Here is a 7058-nt window from a genome sequence, read left to right on the forward strand (position 1 = left end):
ACGGGAGAGGGTTCCGGTACTTCCAGTTCCGAATGGCGACATGGCTTTTCGGTCTCTGTGCTCCCGCCACTACCCTTTGGACACCAAGAGAGACCGATATAATCAAACTATTGTCTCTCTCTCTCTCTCTCTCTAAATGCATACACGCTATATGAACATATTCCTGTAACGCGATGAAACGGGTCTACAAAGTGGTTGCTCTAACGGCACCCCATGCGCTAATACGTTCAACGAGTTATAGGCATATACCCCTTCCCATTACGGAGCGCTCACACTCATAGTTTATAATGAGCGAGGCTCAAAGCACACGCCGTAAAAATGGCGTTAACAGCCACGCTTCGCAGCGCAACGCCGCCCGAGGCAACAGCGATCGCCAAACAATCTGTTATACCGAACACTGCTCTCCAGACACGTTCCTCCGCTAGAATGTAGGAACTAGCCTAATGGACACATCATTTAGCGCTTGGCAGTATGATCGTCACACTCCACCCCCTGAGGGTGTATAGTCAACGTCAGCAATCTTGCCAGAAGCACCTAGACGCTTGCGCTCTCTCTTGTGTAATTGACGGGAATACGAAGCTTTACAACCATGCCCATGATCTAGGACCACGTCACTACACGGTACTGTGTAGTCAAGGCCGACTGTATGTGAGTATCTTGACTATCGTCCCATGGTGGACTGACTGATCAAAAAGTGAAAGAGGCTGATTGTAAATTTTGCAGGTAAGAGGGAAGTTCGGTAGACACCGACACCTGTGTGAGAAACATAAGCGTTGAGGCAAAGGCAGTTGAGGGCATCTCTATAGGATGAGCCCATGATACTGGACGCATTTACTCTCGGGGGGGGGGGGGTAAATTTTATTTACAACAACAACAACAACCGATAAATTAATGATGATGAATGGGGAAATTCGCCACATGAAGTGCGGCGAGAAGATCAACAAAACGTTAGGCAAAAACACGACACACAAAAACACACAGAACACGGGTACACACGCACATCATAGGGCAGAGAGGAAACCGGTTAACACTTCACTTTGGGCGCGTTGGTACAGGTTCATACCAAGGGAAGCGCGTCGAACGAAGGGACGAAGACAGGCATGACAGTCATTTGTCAGTAAAGCAGCAGTCAGGCAAGACAGGCAGACAGTCATTTTTCAGTAAAGTTGTTGTTGAAAGTATGCGCTGTGTGTGTGCCGTCCTGTCTTCGTCCCTTCGTTAGACGCGTTTTTGTTAGTAAGGAGACCGATGTTACGGAGAAAAATCAGGAAGTAAACCAGATCACGACGATGTTCGATCATATTAGACCAAGGGCCGAGGATGGTTGCCAATGTGAATGGTGCGGCAGCGATCGATTGCAGGCGACACTGAAGTGCTTGCTCTTTGGGAGTTGTAAAGATGGCAGTTGAGCAGCACATGTTTGATATCTGCCAAAGCAGCACAGCGCGAGCAGAGCATGGAGTCGGAGCGGCCGATCAGATGCTTGAAATGGGGGGTGAACGCAACCCCGAGACGAAGCCTATGCATCAGCGATGCAAAATAGCGAGGCACACGGGAGGGCATGGTGAAGCAGAGGTCAGAATCCACTTTTCGCATCAGAGTGTTTGATGGAACGTCACGAGACAATTGCGCATGTGCGAGAGGCCTCACCACGTCATTGAGGAAGGTTCGCCTGTCGCCTTTGGGGAGGATAATCCGCACGCTTGATCGGGAGTGGCACGCAGCTGCCGCAGCCCCGTCAGCCTCTTCATTGCCGCGGATGCCGCAGTGTGCAGGAATCCACTGGAAGTAGAGAGAGTTCCCGCTCATCTCAAGACGGCTTAGCTCCTGCAGTATTTCCACAACCACTGGCGCCAGCGATCCACGAACACCCATCTTCGCTATACACTGAAGAGCTGCCTTGGAGTCATAGTATATCACCCAGCTGCTGATATCGATGGATGGAATGCGCAAGATCTGCGGTGCGAGGCACGGTATGCGTGGCACGATAACGCAGCCGGAATAGTAACGGCATCAGAGTGGAGCATTGAAAGTTGGTGGATCCATCTGTGAATACTGCAGTGTGCGTAGGGTATCGGCACTGCATCATGTATAGCGCAAGTTGTTTCAACACAGGTGCTGTAACATGATTGTTCTTGAGCCCAGGAATGGTAGTGGAGATTGAAGGTATCGAAAATACCCACGGAGCGGTCCTGGGGACGATGGGTCGGCAAGGAAAGGCCGGTAGCAACGGCTTTACAGCAGATATGCAGCGAGAAATATTGCTCTGCCTCCGCCTTTTGAGCTTCGAGACCAACGGATGACGGTGGTGTTCCGCGACGAGGCGTAGATAACGGCGAACAGTTTCCTTGAAACGTAAGACCTCTACTGGCAGCTCTCGGGCCTCTGCCACCACCATGCGCGTTCCAGCGGCGCGGGATACTCCGAGGCAGATCCCCAAGCTCCTGGCCAACATACACCAAAGTCTCTGTTCAGAAGTTCTTGAGATGCCGTGTAAAGCCGGTAGGCTGTAGAGAATGGCTCCGTGAACCAATGCTCCATGGATGGATCGGAGCGATTACTGATCAATCCCCCATGCAGCGCCAGCGAAGTGGGAAATGTCGTTGGTCCAGCGTTGAACTTTCGCTTCCGAGTACCTGATATGGGCGTTCCAAGAGAGATTGGCGTCCACCATAACACCAAGGAATTTATGGCACTTCATTTGACTGAGTGTATTATTGCCAAGCGAAACGGGAAGGCGCTCATGCGTTTCCGCGTGAATGGGAGCACAACCGTCTTCTCAGCCGTGATGTCCATGCCGGCCTTCGTGAAGTAACGCCGAACCGCATCCAACGAGTTTTGAAGACGGTTTTGTTTACGGCAGTTATCGCAACCGCGTGCGATAACAAAGCGAACAAAGCTGACGGCGGTTCCTTTTGCACGGCCTTGGAAAAAGACGTACTGTTTGACACCAGGAAAGTCCTTGGAGGCTCCATGCCTCGAGAACTACGTTTGAGGTCGAATGCGGTACCTGAGTCGCTTAAATTCCACAAATATGGATAAAGCAGCCAACTCTCTTTGCCCATAACTCTATTCGGAGTGCATAAATGTGAGCTCTATTTTTTTCTTCTTGTTTGCTTAACTTCAAATAATTTGAGGAGCCGGACCTCTAGCTAATTTTCCCATTTCATTTCATTTTTTTTTTTTTTTGCGCTGTAAAATTAAACCAAGCTGTGATAGGCAATATAGGCCGTGATATGAACAACGCGACGGCGGGGCGGCATGGAGCTGTTTTGAAGCCGCGACAACACCAGTTGCACGTGCTTAGTTTCTCTCCTTTTTCCCATTCTCTGCGTTCCATCGCATGTTTCATATGAGAATCCTTCACGATTCGTAATTGAATTCTCTACCTCTCTCTCGTAATTGAATTTTGATCGTTCTCATGACACGGCCGGGACCATTTTCGCATAACGAAGGACGGCAGCGGTAAGAAGCACATTCCTTGTGTTTTCTTCTTCCGCTTTTAATATCCAAATTGTCAAACGTCTTCACTGGCAGCATTTGCAATGACTCCTGGGTAACAACAACACTTTACTGGTGTACATAGTAATGAAAAGGCAGACAGACTAACACAAAAGCACAAAATTGAAGTAAAAACGGAGAGTGACAGGAACTCTGCGATTTTCAGAAAACATCCTGTTGCGTAGAACTGAATCAAATTGACGGCAGGGCTGCCTGTTGTGATCGAGAAAGTACATTAACTACAAAGTTGAAGATTCCTTCACAAACGAGCAATCGTGTAAAGTACGAAAACGCAACATCTGAACTGCGAAAAAATGCGGTGTATACCAGAGACAGTAAGCCATGCATAATACAGATTATCCCATCATACAAAACGGCAAAACCAAAACATTCTCGCATCTATAAGAGAACGAAGCGCTGACGGAACAACTCAATCCAGTGGGACTCCTGCAAAAAGAAGAACGCGACCAATCAATCTTCTTAACTTTTTTTAGAAGAAACAAGTCTCGTATGTCGTGTGCTATAACACGAAGTGGACAACAATATTTCATATGGTACAACAGCAGGAATCGAAGAGCACTTCGAGATTTCCCTAAAACGCGCACGCACGCAAGACCAACTAAGAGAAATGTTATCACCTACTGCCGTTCATGCAAGTGGTTGCTTCATTTCCAGCCTCTTTTGCGCGCCATTACGGATACTTACATACCTCGGAGCACGTGATAGACAGTGCCATCGATAAAGCATCTGGTACACTGATACAAACACTGATACAAAAGGAGAAAAAAAAAACATAGTAAATTGGGGAGTAATTACAGCTTTCAGTCCCCTAGATTGTAATTACTCCCTATTTTAGACCCCTGACCCTGAAATCCACTCGCCAGCACTGAAGATAGTTCCTAAACTTGGTCCCCCGAATGCAGCAGTGTGCTCTTCGCGAATTTGATGGAACAACGCCAGTGACAGTGCTAAAAGATGTAGAGCGTGTTGTTCTAAACTGGTCATGGTAGAACGCGCAGAAGACAATAACAAACAGGAACAGCGTTGAACTATCAGCTCAAGTTGCTAGTTGTACAAGTGGCTAATCAGCAGCAGCTTGTTGCAGTTGCTATAGTGGAACGCTGTCCGTGTCGTCTTTGCGTTCTACCATGATCAATGCATGAAACAATGTTGTGCCTACACTCAGAATAAGAAATAGTTAGTGGTCCTTTCTTGACAAATTGTGTCCCATGCATGTTACAAAAATTTATAACTTGATATATCGGTTGCTCAGCAGTTACTCAAAGTGTTTGCATTTATGCCCATGACCAGAGATATGGCCGAGTGGATAAAAGCATCCGCTCGTTAATTGCTCGAAGGTCGTGCTCGAGGTGGTGGGTTCGAGTCCTGCGACCCTACTGTGCTGTCTCAGGTTTCCGGTATACTTTCCAGACAGATGTCGGCACAGTTCCCCCTGAAGTCGTCCCAGGATGCATACTACCTGGTAGCAGTGGAATCGTCATGGGCCGGCTAGGGAATGGTCACGACCAAGGAGGCTGAAGTGGGCTCGAGAGCAAAAAGAACAGACGAGATGAGCATCTCCTCCTCTCGTGGAACCCTAACCACTACAGCTCAAGACAGGCACAAGTCTGGTTGACACGAGCTCGACGCCTGGCCCCAAGCAGCAAAATGTACTGAAAGTCGAGTGCAATAGGGGTGGACGGGTAGGTGGAAGGCCTTGAACAGACTGATGAAACTAAAGAACATTGATAAGACACATACCGTCCACCCCTATTGCACTTGACTTTCAGTACATTGTGCTGCTTGGGGCGCTACCCGCCAGGATGAGACGGCCCAACACTTCTTGCTCCTCTGCCCTAATTGCGACCGACTCCGCCAGAGGTACATGTGTACGCCTCTGCGTTTATTGGGAGCCCCTGTCTCTTGAGCTTCACTGCTGTCACTCGGAGCATCTCATACCGCGCTGTAGAATAGGTCTGTGGCAGTAGGCCTCGCCTCTTACATTCTTCTCTCCAACCGCTTTTAGACGCCTTCCATCCTCTCACACATCCACGTACACGCATTCTCAAATACATACATATGCACACGCATACGTCATCGATATGATACCTGAGTTCACGTTGTTCTGAGTCTTACATTTTTTTTAGCATTTACATAATTTTTGTAAAAAAAGCTGTAAGAGCAGCATAGATGTCGTTTCTGCAGTTGAGCTCCACGGCCAGGCCGACTTCCTCTGGAAGAGAGTATCTACAAGATGACGAATTACCTGAAATTCATTAATTAATTCTTTAATTAGGGAACTTCGGGCAAAAGCGGGATAACAGATTGAGAGACTATATAATCGTTGAACACCATTCCACGTTTAAAAAATCCCGAAACACGCACGTGCGCAAAATATCCATCCACGAATTTTGATATGCAAATGAGCCGAAACCGAAAAAACGTGCCTGAGGAGCGCATCACCCCCCTAGCAGCACAATGTACTGAAAGTCGAGTGCAATAGGGGTGGACGGGTAGGTGGAAGGCCTTGAACACACTGGTAAAACTAAAGATTATTGATAAGACACATACCGTCCACCCCTATTGCACTCGACTTTCAGTACATTGTGCTGCTTGGGCCACGCCGACGGAGGCTTATCTGGGCCGGAAAGCGGTTTATGTGGCCAGCTGAGCGGCACCTACTCCAATTATCTCCACCGCTCCAAATCACGTGGCCCTCTGACGTGCAATGAGCGCTGTACACCCCGCGTTCCCGGTCGTCGCGGTCCGTGTCCTATGTGTGCTGTTATCATGTCTCCCCAGTGTATGAACCGACTAGCCCTCTACCGCCCTGAACTAAGAAGAGTGTTGTTGTTGTGTGGGGACGGGGCGTAGTTTCGGAGAGAGTGCGCAGGGAAGGTGCTAGCGACGCCATGCTTAGATGGCTACCCAATACCAATTGCAAATCGAAAAAGGAGAAGCAACTACAGCAGTAACTCCGTGTGAGGTTGGAGGAATTGAGGCTAGTGACCAGCAGGGCACGTCAAGATGTGAAGACGGTGTCTTTTGGGAAAGGCTTAACCACAGGATGCGACGCTGACGGCGAGGCAAACAGGCCAGACAAGTTGAGAGATCAGCAATTAGCGGTTGAGCTGTTAAAGGAGTACAGAGGGCCATCCAAAAAAATTTCAGATTAAGACATCTGATGAAAGTGTGTGTGTCATTATACCGAATAGCGCGAAAGGTATTGATGTGTGCAATTTGTTTCCTAGAAAAAAACTCACATAAACGTAGCTCCGCGCCTTCACCCTTAACTCGCCACTCCAGGTATAACGAGGATGAGGAGGTATGATGGCACGTCACCGATGACGGCATAAGGAGACTCGTTCTGGTTTGCCGGTCAGTGGGGGTCAGCGCATTGTCCCTTTGCCGCCGTAAACCTGTTTTGCCAGTTTTCCCGGAGAATTGGGGATAGAAGGAGCGGCCGAAGCATTACCGAGCAAGGAGAAAGGCTTTATCAGAACCCCGAACAGCCGAGTAGCAGACGACTGCGGAGTAGCAGACAACATTTCTCTAGG

Source organism: Ornithodoros turicata, chromosome 1 (genome assembly GCF_037126465.1).
Source record: "Ornithodoros turicata isolate Travis chromosome 1, ASM3712646v1, whole genome shotgun sequence".
NCBI lineage: Eukaryota > Metazoa > Arthropoda > Arachnida > Ixodida > Argasidae > Ornithodoros > Ornithodoros turicata.